We start from the raw sequence: 15,996 nt of genomic DNA, 5'->3' as shown, positions 1-15,996 counted from the left end.
TATCGTGTGTTTCATTTGCTCCCTTTTTAAATGCTTTTGTAATATATATTTTTGGGACTGAGAATACATGCGCTGGTTTTATAACTGTTTTACGAAATAGACACAAGTAATTAAAACTATATTCTATGGTTAATTATTATACCGGATATCACCCTTTTTAGTCTGGTAATCTAAGAATTAGGGAACAAAAACCCTAATTGACGTGAATCCAAAAGATAGATCTATTGGGCCTAACAAACCCCATTCGGGTTACGGATGCTTTAGTACTTCGATTTTATCATGTTCGATGAGAGTCCCGGAATGATGGGGATATTCTAGAAGCATTTTGTTAATGTCGGTTACCAGGTGTTCACCATATGAATAATTTTTATACACAGGTCATGTGTATCATGTTTTGTAAACGGGTTACGTGTGCCGTTAAATATTTGAAATATTGTGGTCTATTAAAATGATGGAAATGAATGTTTATGATAAACTAATGAACTCACCAACCTTTTGGTTGACACATTTAAGCATATTTATTCTCAGGTATGAAAGAAATCTTTCGATGTGCATTTGCTCACTTTAAAGATATTACTTGGAGTCATTCATGACATATTTCAAAAGACGTTGCATTCAAATCATTTGAGTCCAAAAAGATTGTTAATAAATGAACGGCATATTAGTCAATTATATTTGGGAAACATGATAATATCATTGGTATGCATATTTGTAAACTTTCGTTGAAATGAAAGTTTGTCTTTAAAAAAGAATGCGATGTTTGTAAAATGTATCATATAGAGGTCAGTACCTCGCAATGTAATCAACTATTGTGAATCATTTATAATCGATATGAATGGGTCCTTTCAGTTGCTATCAGAGCAGTTGTCTTAGCGAACCAGGTCTTGCATTAGTTTGTCTAACTGATAGATATTAAGATGTATTAATGAGTCTGGACTTCGACCGTGTCTTCATGTCAAAAAGTTTTGCTTATCATTTCTTGTCAGAAATTACCTTTTTAACACCTTAAGCCTAAACGGGTCTTACTGCATTCATTTCATAGATAGTGTATAGACAAATTTCATATTTTAGTATATCTATTATAATAAACTCTGTCTGATATCTTTCGAAAGTTCCTCCGTAACTTATGGGATTTTGGTATTATATACATATGAAAAATTTGTATTGAAGAATACCAATCTAAATCCTATGATCTATCAAATTTCATTTCCCTGATCGTACGAGATGGATCCCTCAACAAGTTCGAGTTCTTCAGATTCTGACAACTCTTCCGATATGGATTTCCACTCGAGCTCCGAAAGCAGTGTAACCGGAATTGATCAACCAATCAGCCATCGTCAATTCTGTATGAATTGGGGATGGGTTCGTAGCCTACTTAATCATTGGAGACAAGAAGAAGGTGATCCCTTCCATCCACCACATTTCCCTCTTGGCGAAGAACCTGAAGCACTTACCGACGAACCTGTCTGAAACACCATTTTCTCTCTCATTTCCAGAGTATCTCATCACGATTATATACTATCTCAAATTTTAACTCTTATTCACCCGCTCGTCCAAACCACCGATCATCTCGGTGTAATAGAAGAAGTCAACGAGCTTCGCGTTCGGGTAGTGGCTTCGGAGAATATGATACAAAGGTTACAAGCACCAGCATCATCACTGACATCAACAGTACCACAATCATCAACACCAACAGCGCCATAACCACCACCAACAACATCCACATCCCATGCTTCAACATCACAAACTGTCCCACGAGCATCAACGTCATACGCACCATAGATACCAAGGAGTACCAACAACAATAATCGATGAAGTATTGATTCATAACTTCATTGGAGAAATATTCTGCGGCGATTATGTAATCTCTAAAGTCTTAGGGATTATCTATTCTAGCTTTGACTATAAATCAGATGAGTGGACCAAAATGATAGAAGGAAGAGTAGAAACCCTGACATGAATAGTGCATGATTTACAAGCTAGACTTGTTATACAAGCACCATTAGAAGTACCACCAGCATCACCGTCAGCATCACCAGCACCAGCAGTAATGTCAGCATCGCCAGCACCGGCAACGCCTGCAGCACCACAAACTCCATAACCACCTCAGATATCGATACCACCATCATCAACGGATATATTGTATCAACGAGTTATGAAATATTAACCCATGTCCTCTGAAGAATTTATATGTATATATATATATATATATATATATATATATATATATATATATATATATATATATATATATATAAATTCGTATGTATATATATGAGTTTTGAAACCGCAATAGATCTTTTCGTACTAAGCTATTACGTATGAATTTTAATTAGTAATTATTACTTGGTTAATTCATATTACTAATATGCTATGATGTACATTCTTCGTTAATGACTTAACAATTGTTAACTATAATATCTACTTCAACTCAATGAAATCCATTTCATAATAAATCAAGTGTACTATTCGATTACATGTTTGATTTTACACTTTCATTTTCGATGTAATCGAAATCTTCTGGAAAACATCATTTGTGCCTTACGAAATTCACAAGAATTCCACGCACATTAACATCATTCACTGAAGAAATGTCAATAAGAATAAATAATGAAGTATTGACTACATTAGTGAAATACTCCACAAAGGTTATATAATCTCTAATGTTTTAGACTATTCAATTCTAGTTTCAGTCGAAAATCAAATGAGTTTAATATTATATTAACTCATTAAATTTGTTTTACATCTGAAGAAAATACACATATATTTTTCATAAAGACTGTAATAAAATTCCCTTGTACAAAATATTACTTGTGGAATTTTTTTTAACGGGTAGATAATACCCGAGAAATATTTAAATTCACAATTAATATGTTACACTGTACATTCTTCAATTGTTATTAAAAAAAATCATAAACTATACTCACTTCTTTTACAGTGATACACAATCATTTTCATAAAAATTCAATTATATATTCTGGTTTTGACAGAACAGAATCCAAATCAAAACTTTAACCGGTGACATCACTCTTGGATTCTTACATCTTTTAAAGACATACTTTAAATTCAAAACTGTGCTAGAACATCACATTTATTCATGACATTCAGAAAGATATTAGAATCATTCATGATTCACGATTTCATCATTTGGATATTGACGATGGCAATCTGCATTTAAACCCTTCAAAATTCCTGAAGACACCTCAAATAATGAACAATTGAGAAGAGGAACCAACCACACGTTATCTATGAAAAGAAAGAATTAGCCATAATAGTCATGCACCTGAAGAACACTCGAAACCTGTAACGACCCGACTTCTTCGACTTATATTATTACTTGTTACTTTTACGAAACTGCGTATTTGTGCGTACTAAGTTAGATTAACTACTGGGATCATTAATTTTGTTAATTACTTTCGTTGATGCCTTACAACGTGTTTTTAAGTACTAGGTTACTTAACGTGATCCTTGATTTCATTTACGACCATTAGTGTCACTTATTGATTAAAACGAGCTACGAACTTGGTACACGATAAACTTTTGCCATGTTTGGGATATTATGGCTACGTAAACGTAATTGTTGCTTATTAATGACAATTACTTAGTTTTATGGTTCCTTAATTATGCTTAGGTATTTACTTGGACTTACTAGTACCTTAATGGACTTCCATGGCCCAACCTACTCAACTTAGTGGACCACTTAATGGGTTAATTAGCCCATGAAATTAATAATTAAGTCTGTGAAGTAATGAGACAATTATCATGCATGCTTGTGTACTAATACTAGTATTATGTCTCAAACCACCCAACATGTACAACCACCACCATGTACCACCATCCAATAGCAAGCCATGGTCCCCCCTGCTCCCTTGGCCATCGACCACCCCACACACACACACCCTCACTTTATTTTTTAAGGCTTATTACATGCTCATTCACTTCATTTCAAACACACACACTTATCCTCTCAATTTTCTCTCTACTTTCTCTCATCATTTCTTGAAGAAAACTTGAAGGTTTGAATCTTTTTCTCTTCCTTTTTCTTCCCAAAACCGTAAATCACCATCATCATTATCTATTTTTAGATTTTGGTTTTTATAACTTCAATCCTCATGTGATCTTGCATTCTTTGATCTCTTTTATGATAAAGAAGCAAGAACAAGGATCAAAGCTTTGTAGCTTTTGATTCTACATGAACTTATTACAACTTTTAAGATCAAGTTACTTTATGATCTTCTTTATATTCAAGTATTGGAACTTTGAAGTTCATTTCATGAAGATTCAAGTTTATGACTTGATATCTTTTTACATAAAGGATCCTTACTTGAACTTGTTTACTTTTAACTTTAAATCTATTATTATTGTTATGGAATTTGATTTTTTTGAGTTACTTGGTCAAAGATTATTTGTTAACTTTGATCTCATAAATCTTGTAACCAAAGTCTAACTTTGAAGGTTCAAGAACATGAAAGTTTAAGCTTACTAGTTTATAACTTTCACACATGTAAGATTGATCTAAGATATATAACTTATGGTCATCTAACTTGTTAAAATAAGAATTTATTTATTTATGCTCACTTTACTTTACAAAATCTAAGTTTCATAGCATATGGTTGTGTAAAGTGGAAAGTCTAAGTGTTTTAACGTAGGGTTTCACCAAGAACATGGGATCTAGACTTTTTAGTCTAAGATCTTTAATGACTAGTTAAGATATAAGCTCTCTAGCTTAGGGTCTTGCTTATTTAGTTTAATTCAAAGTTTATAGCTTAATAAGACTTGTAATTGTGTTGAAACTAAGAAAAGTGATGCAACTTTGGTTCATCACCTTGCTCAAACTCTCACATGAGTTGTGTTTTAATTCTTAGTCTTGATCATTGTGTGTTGATGGTAGAACCTTGGTCATAGTGATGCAAACACATCAACAAGTTGTTGATGTTATGCGAGGTGTATATAAAATAGTTATTAGTTTTAGCAGGAAACACTATTAAATACGATACAATTTTACACAAGATATTTATTTATTTATAGAATGGATATACTTAAACCTTGCTACAACACTTATAGGCAGTGTACCTAATCGTACAGTAGTGTAGTTTTTAGTAAGTCCTGTTCGTTCCACAGGGAAATCTTTAAACAAAGCTCAACGCTATATTAGTTTACTTTTATTAAAAATACAAATATATATATAAGTAATATTATTATTATAAAGGGGGGTTTTTACCGTTTAATGACCGGTTTGTCGATTTTAAAACTTTAGTCGCAGTTAAAACCTAATGTAAAATATTAAATAAATAAAAGACTTAATTTAAAGCGTAAAGTAAATAACGATAATGAAATTGCGAATAATAAAAGTACGATAAAATAAACTTGCGATAATTAAAAAGTACGATAATTAAAAATGCAATTAAATATAATAACAATAAAAATGCGATAATTGAAGTGCAATTAAATATAAAATAAAGGAAATTAAATATGAAATAAAAGAATTATGCTTATTTAAACTTCCGTAATCATGATGTTTGACGTGTTGATTTTAGTTTTGTGCCCATGGGTTAATTGTCCTTTGTCCTGGATTATTTAATATGTCCGTCTGGTTTTTGTCCATAACAGTCCATCAGTCATAAATATAAAGTGCGAGTGTCCTCATCAAATTATTCTTATACCCGAAGTTAAATATTCCAACTAATTGGGGATTCGAATTGTAACAAGGTTTTAATACTTTGTTTAATGAATACACCAGGTTATCGACTGCGTGTAAACCAAGGTTTTACTACTTTGTTAACAATTACACCAATTACCCTTGAATGTAATTTCACCCCTGTTTTAATTATTCTAGTGGCTATTAATCCATTCCCGTGTCCGGTTAAATGAACGATTATTCGTACATATAAATACCCCGCCCATCGTGTCCGATCGAGTGTATATGGTAATTTATAGGGACGCCCAATTGTAAATCTTTATATTAACATTAACAAACTTTCATTTAGTTAAACAAATATAAAGCCCATTAATAGCCCATAGTCTAATTTCCACAAGTGTCGTTCTTTTGTCCAAACCCCAATTATGGTACAAAGCCTAATTACCCAATTTTAGTAATTAGCCCAACATCATGATTACTTCGTTTTAAATAAGCATAATAATAACTTAGCTACGAGACATTAATATAAAAAGGTTGAACATAACTTACAATGATTAAAAATAGCGTAGCGTTACACGGACAGAATTTCGACTTACACCCTTACAACATTCGCTAACATACCCTTATTATTAGAATTATAATTAAAATTAAAATTAAAATATAAATTATATATATATATATATATCGTATATATGAGAGAAGAGAGAAATAGAATATGAAAAATGATCAGAATTCGGTTTGCTTTATAGCCAGAGTTGATTTTTGGGGCTCCGCGACTCGCGGCAAAATCTTCTTCAAATTCCGCGAGTCGCGGAAAATGTATTTACAGCTCACACCCTTGGAGTTTCTCTGCCGACGGTTTTATAATATATATATATAATATATATATATAATTAATATAATTAATTATATATTATATTATATTTATATGCATAGTTAACTTGTAATTTTTAGTCCGTTGCGTCGAGCGTTAAGAGTTGACTCTGGTCCCGGTTCCGGATTTTCGAACGTCCTTGCGTACAATTTTATATTTTGTATTTTGCGTTTTGAATCTTGTACTCTTGTAATTTCGAGACGTTTCTTATCAATAATTGGAACCTCTTTGATTGTCTTTTGTACTTTTGAGCTTTTTGGTCGTTTGCGTCTTCAATTCGTCGAATCTGTCTTTTGTCTTCACCTTTTATTATTTAAACGAATATCTCTTGTAAATAGAACAATTGCAACTAAAAGCTTGTCTTTCTTGAGGAATAATGCTATGAAATATATGTTCGTTTTTAGCATTATCAAATATTCCCACACATGAGCGTTGCTTGTCCTCAAGCAATATCGTCTTGAAATACTAGAATCACTTCTTTATTCTTCACACTTTGTACATCAGTGATTTCTATACGGCGGTATAAACAATGGTAGTAACGATATGGTTTACAGTCTCACATGACTATAAAAATTTAGATCCATTAAGGAAATTGGATCTTTATGAAAACATTTGATCTTTTGAAAATTAAATCTAGTTTCTTCCCTAGATAAGTTTTCCGGAATAACCCTTTACCGGTGTTTGCAAAATATTTTTGTGGGTTTGGTGGGTTTCAGATTTGAAAATTTTAGCTCAAAACTTGCGGTTTTGTGTCACCCACTTGCTAACCTTGTATTTGGAAAGCAACACGTCCAGTTTACTTGTCCCGTATATTACCTTTCGGTAAACTACCGTCCGGTTGTAAAGGAAAGCGTTGAACAAGCAACTGTTAAGGCAATGTCCCCTGACATGCTTTTAATTATGGTCTATAACGTGTCCGACGCAATTACTATCCTTGGTAGGAGCAATAGTAAAGCTCACCCTTATAATTTTTTTCGGTCTGGCACAAGGTCCTGTCTTTGACCACTATGCAACCACCGTTCTTATGGTTGACACCCGATTTGGTTCAGGTGACCTAATGAATTCCAGGTGAATTCCTAGGATTTTACATTCAATGGTAATGAACGCATTGAAAATAGGGTTTTCAGAAAACGAATCGGTTTGTAATTTTGATCAAAATATTTTCTCGTTTAAGCTCGAGTTTAGATATCATTGAATTCCATGAGTTTGAATTCTCAATCTTTAAGGTCAATCTCTAGGATTGAGTAATATCAGTCTTAAAAGCTGATTTTTAATCTTTAAGGAGATTATCCTTTCTGGGGATCTGATTCATTAGTCTTATCCAGCTAATTTGCATGGTGCCCCCCCATTGTACGAGATAAATCCTTCTCATGGTTAGGATAAATCTGACCACTTGGCGACCCTGTTTAATGCTGAGGTCCGTGGATTTCCTGCTGATTTTAGTGATGACTTTTCTAGATTTTTCGTCAACCTACAGCTGGTCTGAACGACAACTTCATGACCTAAATCAAGAAGCGTGTGTCTTTTTCGGAAGACTTTACTTCCTTTTAATGATGGAATTGATTCATCGTGTAGATCCATCTCTTCTTTTCTTTCATCGGGTAAAACAGTTTAGTTTAGTCCAAAGCAAAATTATTTTCAGTTATTTGTTACAGATATATGTGACATATGTTTAAGATAACTTGGTAAATTTTCCCACACTTGGCTTTTATTTTCCTTTTTATCGTCCTCTATTCCATTTTAAATGAATTTTAACATTTTAGTTTGTTTCTTAATTTATGTCCTTTCCGAGGTAACAATAATTTCGGTGTTAAAACCTAGTTTTATCGTTCATAAATATGTATAAACATGATTTGAATTCATTTAATTGAAAAATTTTACTAGAATTGGGTAGTCAGTATATAAGACTAGGGCTGTTCTTTTTTATCAGAGAGCACTAGATTCTAATACAACTACTGCTTTACTAGTATTTTTAATGGTAACCAAGTGTATAAAGTAAAAAATTTTAAAATCCGAAAGAATTTAACCCCTTCCCACACTTAAGATCTTGCAATGCCCTCATTTGCAAGAAATCAGTAACAATTTAAATTATTGAGGGTGATTTGTGTGAAAATGATTAAATTTTTACCAAAGTTTCCAAATATATTGGCGTTTGTTTGCTGAATGATAAATGGTGCACATCATTTGTTCATTCCGTCTTGTTGTTATTTCACATATATTTTGCATCTTGTCGTCAAAATTAGTTGCTTTTGCTGAACTTAATGCCAGTCTTTGAAAATGCGTTGTTTTACCCTGTTGTGTACATAAGATAAACTGCAAACATATATACATATTTTTGAAGTTTGGTATATTACCCCACATTCAAAAATTATTAAAATCTAAGAATAAAAGTTAGATAATTAAAATGATTACAATATTAACAAAAGTATTAAACGTATCAATAATTACAAATTACAAAATAAATAAAAAAAATAAGTAAACTAAGGATGATATTGGTACCAATAGGGGTTCCAGGCATAACCATAAGTGCTATAGAATGCTTCGGCAGGGTCATACGTAGGATATGGTGGCTGCATCTCTATAGACCAAGGAGGGAAGACGGGTTTCGGTGTAGGAATATAGTTTCTACCTATATGTTGGCAATGAGCTATGATCTGGTTCTGATGAACTTGCCAATCTTCAAATGCTCTCTGTCTAGCATTTTCGTATTCCTGAGAAGCTATAAACCTAAGCATTTCTTGCATCTCATTCCCCCCTCCTACATTACCTTGTTGCTGGTTTCTCTCCACCTGTGGATGTCTACCATGGTATCGTACTGCGGCGTTATTCCGCCTCTTCAAAACTTTCGCACCATGGTATACATTTAAACCTATAGTGTCGCGGGGTTCCGGCTCTTCTAGTAATAATCCCCCCCGACTTATATCCACACCGAGATATTCACCAATCAAAGTAATAAAAATACCACCTCCTATTATGCTATGTGGTCGCATCCCCCGAACCATAGCTGATAAATAATAACCCACACAATATGGTATACTTACAGCGCTTTGTGGGTCTCGAATACACATATGGTAAAACAAATCCTGTTCATTTACTTTTTCTTTGTTCTTACCCCTTTGTGTAATCGAATTAGCTAAAACCCTATGTATCACTCTTAATTCGGCTCTATCTATATCCAAATAAGAGTAATTTCCCCCTTTGAAACGGTGATGGCTTGTCATTTGACTCCACACACCGTGTGTATCAAACCGGCAGACGCTAACTCCTCAGGCGTATATATACGTAAAGCCTGAGCCATGTCCAGTAAAGACATGTGGCGCATCGAACCGCCTAACAAAAATCTAATAAAAGAACGATCGGTTAAACTAGCTACCCGATCATTCAACTCTATACTACATAACAATTCTTCACACCATACTTTATATACAGGTCTACGTATGGTGAATAAACATATCCAGTCATTAAAAGAAGAATTACCATACCTCTGTACAAGTAATTCCCTAATTGGCCCGGCCAATTCTACAGCTTCTAAGGGTCCCCATTCTATGACCCTCGGTACCTCAACAACCTTAGAGTGAAGAGTATGCAAACCCCGTTGATATTTTGGATAATCTATCCAAAGTCTGTCAAATCTCAGGTTCGGGTGCAACTCTTCCAAATGCATATCAGAAAAGGTCATGACTGGATGAGGTACATCCTGCTTGTAGTAGTTATCCACCTCCTGTTGTTCCAAATTCTCAGCAGGAGCATTGCGGGCTTGGGATGAAGATTCACCCCTTTCATTCTGCAAAACACATCAAACACAAATTTTGTGCATCCAAATATGCATTAGTGTCAGCAAAATCATCAATCAAAATAATTACAATGACATTATCAATTTATATCAAACTTAAGCTTATTTTCACATTTTTATCAAATCTACACTTTTTCAAATAAGCATATACGAAAATTTTCGCCAAGTTCATAAGCATTCAACTCAAATAACATGTCAAAATAATCATTACTAGCAATTAAACAAGTCTCAAATGGCATTATCTTTCAAAAATCAAGTTCATGAATTTTAGACTTGAAAAAGTCCACTTTAATTCTCAAAATCATGTTTAGGCTTAAAGTTTGGATCATTTAACTACCTAGACATGTTACACTACTCAATTTAGCAACAATTCATAACAAAAATCGGCCATAACCTGTTTATATCAAAAAGCCCCAAATTTGCTCAAGAACACAAACCCTAGATTACTCAAAATTTGAAGTTTAAGGCTTCTAATCATGTTAAACAGCATCAATCTAGGTTATACAAGCATAATACATAAACAATTTAAGCTTAATTACACTAAAAAGCATCAAAATCAAATTGGGGAAAAAATAGCTCAAGAACACCAAATTTCGAATTAAATGGTGTTTAGGTGTAGAAATTTACCGTTTTTCTTGAGTAATTCTTAGATAGCATCCTTCTCAACATGATTTTAGCAAAAAATTTGGTGATTAACGGTTAAAAATTGGGATTTTTGGGGGTGTTTTTCGGGTTTTTTCGGAGTATTTCGAGCTGTATTTTTTTGGTTTTGGGTGTGTGAACTGATCAGTTCGGGTGTTTATTATTTTTTTTCTGGGTTTTGATCCCTCCGCGAGTCGCAGAGATTAACTCTCCAAACTCCGCGAGTCGCGGAGTTTGGTATATATATATATATATATATATTTTTTTTTAATCATTAACTTATTAAAATAATTAAGTAATTAATTTTAAAATTTTGTTTCCCTTGTTATTTAGGACGAGGTCGTTTCGGATCGATGTCCTAGTCCGTCCTTCGACAAAATTTTAAAATTTGTCTTTTTGTAGCGATTGTTTTAAAAGCTAAGATTTTTGGGTTTTTTTAATGTTTTTGGCATACTTTAAATCAAAAAGATTAAAAATAATGATAATAAAAGTTCTCGTCCCTCCCTCGGGTAAAGCAATTTCGGTTCAAAGACCTAGTCTTCAACTTACGACGAATTTTAAAAATCATATTTTTAACTTAATGAGATAAAGTAAATTTTTGTTTTTAAATTCACACAACTTAAATATAAAATTCAAAATTAATATTAAAAATTCACACCAAACTTAAAATTTGAAATGCATAAAATTAAAAATTTATATTTTAAAAATTAAAAATTCACACCAAACTTAATTTAAAAATTTATAAATTCATACCAAACTTATATTAATTTTTTCAAATATTTACAATTTTAAAAATATTGTTTTTACAAAGTTTAAAATATTAATTTAAAAAAAATATGGTAAAAATAAAATTAAAAATCTTTTTGTCTTTTTATCCCACTTTAATCAATCAAATATTATCAAAAATATGCGCCCCTCTTTTCGGTAAAGTAATTTTGGTTCCAAGACCTAATTTAACTCATGACGAATTTTTGAAATATTTTGGGTTGATTGTTTAAAGATATTTATACCTTAAGAATAAACGTTAAATTTCGCAGTGATGTAATAAATTTTTGAATGATATCAATAATTTCGGTCGCCAAACCTAATTTTATTCAATACCAATTTAATACTTTTTAGCGAACAAATTAGCGTTTATTATCAAAAGGTTAAAAATAAAAATAAAAACTAAAAACTGTACAGACATACCTGTGAAATAGATTTCTTAGTTATATGATCTATTCCATTCATAAGATAGTCTGTTTAATTGGTTTTCCATGGCTACATAGGCGTAACCTCGAGCATTCAGTGTCTTTTCTTCTAAACATATGAACGGTCCATCTCTGCATAAAGTAACAAATTCGGTATTTGAATAGGTTTGATTATTTGAACATTTACCTCCATGTGACCATTTTCCGCATTTGTGACATCTTTCTAGGTGTCGTGCTCTTCTTTTCGCTGCGGATTTTGATTTTCCTTTACCAAATTGTAACTTATTATCTTCACATCTGGATTCTTTTCTAACTCCGTCCATTCTTTCTCTGATTACTGATACTAATTCACTCGGGAGTATGTCATTATTACGTTTAGTGATCAAAGCGTGTAGCATTAGACCATGGTTTAGTTCACAGGCAGTCGTCATTTTGTAAAAACCTAAAAAAAATAAAAATTCAGAATGGGGGGAGAAGACTAGTTCTTTAGGGTCTGCTAGGGAAAGACCATTCGGGTTCCATTTTCGAGAACTACACGAAAACAGACAATCTAACTCTAACAGAAATACATATTATCCTTTAAAGACTTGATTCTCCCCACACTTAGTTAGCTGTGGTGTCGAAATTGTGATTAACTTCGTTGTCGACTTCCATCGGACCATGTATGTAATGTTTAACTCTGTGACCATTAACTTTAAATTCAATCCCATTTGAATTTATCAATTCTATCGTTCCATATGGGAAAACTCTTTTGACTATGAATGGTCCAGACCATCTTGATTTCAATTTTCCAGGAAATAGCTTGAATCGTGAATTGAAAAGAAGAACTCTGTCTCCTTCTTTAAATTCTTTTGAACTTCTGATTCTTTTATCATGCCATTTCTTCGTTCTTTCTTTATAGATTAACGAATTTTCGTATGCTTCATGTCTTAATTCTTCTAATTCATTTAGTTGACTTAATCGTAGACGTCCAGCTTCATGTAAATCAAGATTACATGTCTTCAAAGCCCAAAATGCTTTGTGTTCAATTTCTACTGGAAGATGACATGCTTTTCCATAAACAAGTCTAAAAGGTGTGGTTCCAATTGGAGTTTTGTAGGCTGTTCTAAAAGCCCAGAGTGCATCCTCCAATTTAATGGACCATTCCTTCGGATTTGATCCTACGGTTTTCTCTAGAATACGTTTTAAAGCTCGGTTGGTATTTTCAACTTGTCCACTTGTTTGTGGATGATATGCGGTGGAGATTTTATGAGTTACTCCATATCTTTTAAGAACTTTCTCAAGTTGATTATTACAGAAATGAGTACCCCGATCACTTATTAAAGCTTTCGGTGTTCCAAACCTTGCAAAAAGACGTTTTAAAAAGTTGACTACAACTCGTGCATCGTTAGTTGGGAGAGCTTGTGCTTCCGCCCATTTAGATACATAATCAATGGCTACGAGTATATATAGATTATTATGAGATTTTGGAAATGGACCCATAAAGTCAATACCCCAAATGTCAAATACTTCACATACTTGGATGACATTTTGTGGCATTTCATCACGTTGACTTATTTTTCCGGCCCTTTGACATGCATCACAGGATTTGCAAAGAAGGTGTGCGTCTTTGTAAATTGTTGGCCAATAGAATCCAGCATCATAAACTTTTCTTGCTGTTAGTTGAGGCCCATAATGCCCTCCTGTTGGTCCTGTGTGACAATGGTTTAAAATTTTACTAGCTTCATCTCCAAATACACATCGGCGTATTATTCCATCAGGACAACTTTTAAACAGATGTGGATCTTCCCAGAAATAGTGTTTTATATCACTGAAGAATTTCTTTCGTCTTTGGTACGATAATCCTTTTTCAAGGAATCCACAAACTAAGTAGTTTGCATAGTCTGCAAACCATGGGATTTCTTTATAATCTATCTTCAATAGATATTCATCAGGAAAGTTGTCTTTTATGGCTGATTCATTTAGAACTTCTAATTCGGGATTTTCAAGACGAGAAAGATGATCAGCGGCCAGATTTTCTGCTCCTTTTTTATCTCGGATTTCAATATCAAACTCTTGTAAGAGTAAGATCCAACGGATTAATCTTGGTTTAGCATCTTGTTTTGAAAATAGGTATCTAAGAGCAGAATGGTCGGTATAGACCACCGTTTTTGCTAGAACGAGATACGCTCGGAATTTATCAAAAGCAAAGACAATAGCAAGGAGTTCTTTTTCAGTAGTTGTATAGTTCGTTTGTGCTCCTTGTAATGTCTTACTAGCATAATATATAGGTTGAAATCGTTTTTCAATCCTTTGTCCTAAAACGGCTCCCATTGCAAAATCACTTGCATCGCACATTAGTTCAAATGGTAGATTCCAATTTGGTGTTATCATGATAGGCGCATTAGTGAGTTTTTCTTTCAGAATATTAAAAGATTTGATACATTCATCTGAAAAGATGAATGGCGCATCCTTTTCTAGGAGTTTATTCATAGGAGTGGCAATTTTAGAAAAATCTTTTATGAAACGTCGGTAAAAACCGGCATGCCCTAGAAAACTCCTAACTCCTCTAACATTGGTGGGATGTGGAAGTTTAGCAATTACATCTACTTTAGCTCTATCCACTTCAATTCCTTCTTTTGAAATTTTATGTCCAAGAACGATGCCTTCTTTAACCATGAAATGGCATTTCTCCCAATTAAGTACTAGATTTGATTTTTCGCATCTAATTAGCATTCGTTCCAGATTAATTAGACATGATTTAAATGTATCACCGAAGACTGAAAAGTCATCCATGAATACTTTCATGCATTCTTCTATCATGTCGTGAAAAATCGCCATCATACACCTTTGAAAGGTTGTAGGGGCGTTGCAAAGTCCAAATGGCATGCGTTTGTAAGCAAAAGTACCATAAGGGCACGTGAATGTGGTTTTCTCTTGATCTTCGGGTGCTATTGGAATTTGAAAATATCCGGAAAATCCATCTAGAAAACAATAGTAACTATTTCCGGCTAATCTTTCCAACATTTGATCTATGAAAGGTAAGGGAAAGTGATCTTTTCTGGTGGCGTCATTTAATTTTCTATAATCAATACATACACGCCATCCTATTACAGTCCTAGTAGGAATAAGCTCATTTTTCTCATTTGTGATGACAGTCATGCCACCCTTCTTAGGTACGCATTGAACTGGGCTTACCCATGGACTATCAGAGATTGGATATATCAATCCTGCATCTAGCAGTTTAATAATCTCTTTCTTAACTACATCTTGTATATTAGGATTTAGTCTTCGTTGGCGTTGCACATACGTTTTATGACCTTCTTCCATAAGGATTTTATGTGTGCAATACGAAGGACTTATTCCTTTAATATCATGAATCTTCCATGCAATGGCTGGTTTATGAGCTTTCAACACAGAAATGAGTTGTGATTTCTCATTTTCAGTAAGAGAAGACGATATTATTACAGGTAATTCAGATTCACCATGTAAATAAGCGTATTCCAAATGGGTTAGAAGTGGCTTTAACTCTAATTTCGGAGGTTCTTCTATCGATGATTTATATCGATATCTGTCTTCTTCTTTTAGCATTTGAATTTCTTCTGTTGTTGGTTCATATCCATTAGCTATAAGTGTAGCTAACATTTCAGCTTCATCAATTGGTTCATTACCTTCTCCTAAAGAACATTCTCCTGTTCCTTGTAATTCTGGAAATTCTTCTAATAATTCTGCATGTGCATCTATAGTTTGAATATAATAACATGTATCATCTGCAGATTGTGGCTGTTGCATTGCTCTATCAACTGAAAAGGTAACACTCTCATCCTCTATACTTAGGGTCAGTTTCTTACCGAACACGTCTATCATTGCTTTAGCCGTA

This window comes from Rutidosis leptorrhynchoides, chromosome 8 (assembly GCF_046630445.1).
Source record: "Rutidosis leptorrhynchoides isolate AG116_Rl617_1_P2 chromosome 8, CSIRO_AGI_Rlap_v1, whole genome shotgun sequence".
Taxonomy (NCBI): Eukaryota; Viridiplantae; Streptophyta; class Magnoliopsida; order Asterales; family Asteraceae; genus Rutidosis; species Rutidosis leptorrhynchoides.
Note: the sequence above shows the minus strand (reverse complement) of the source record.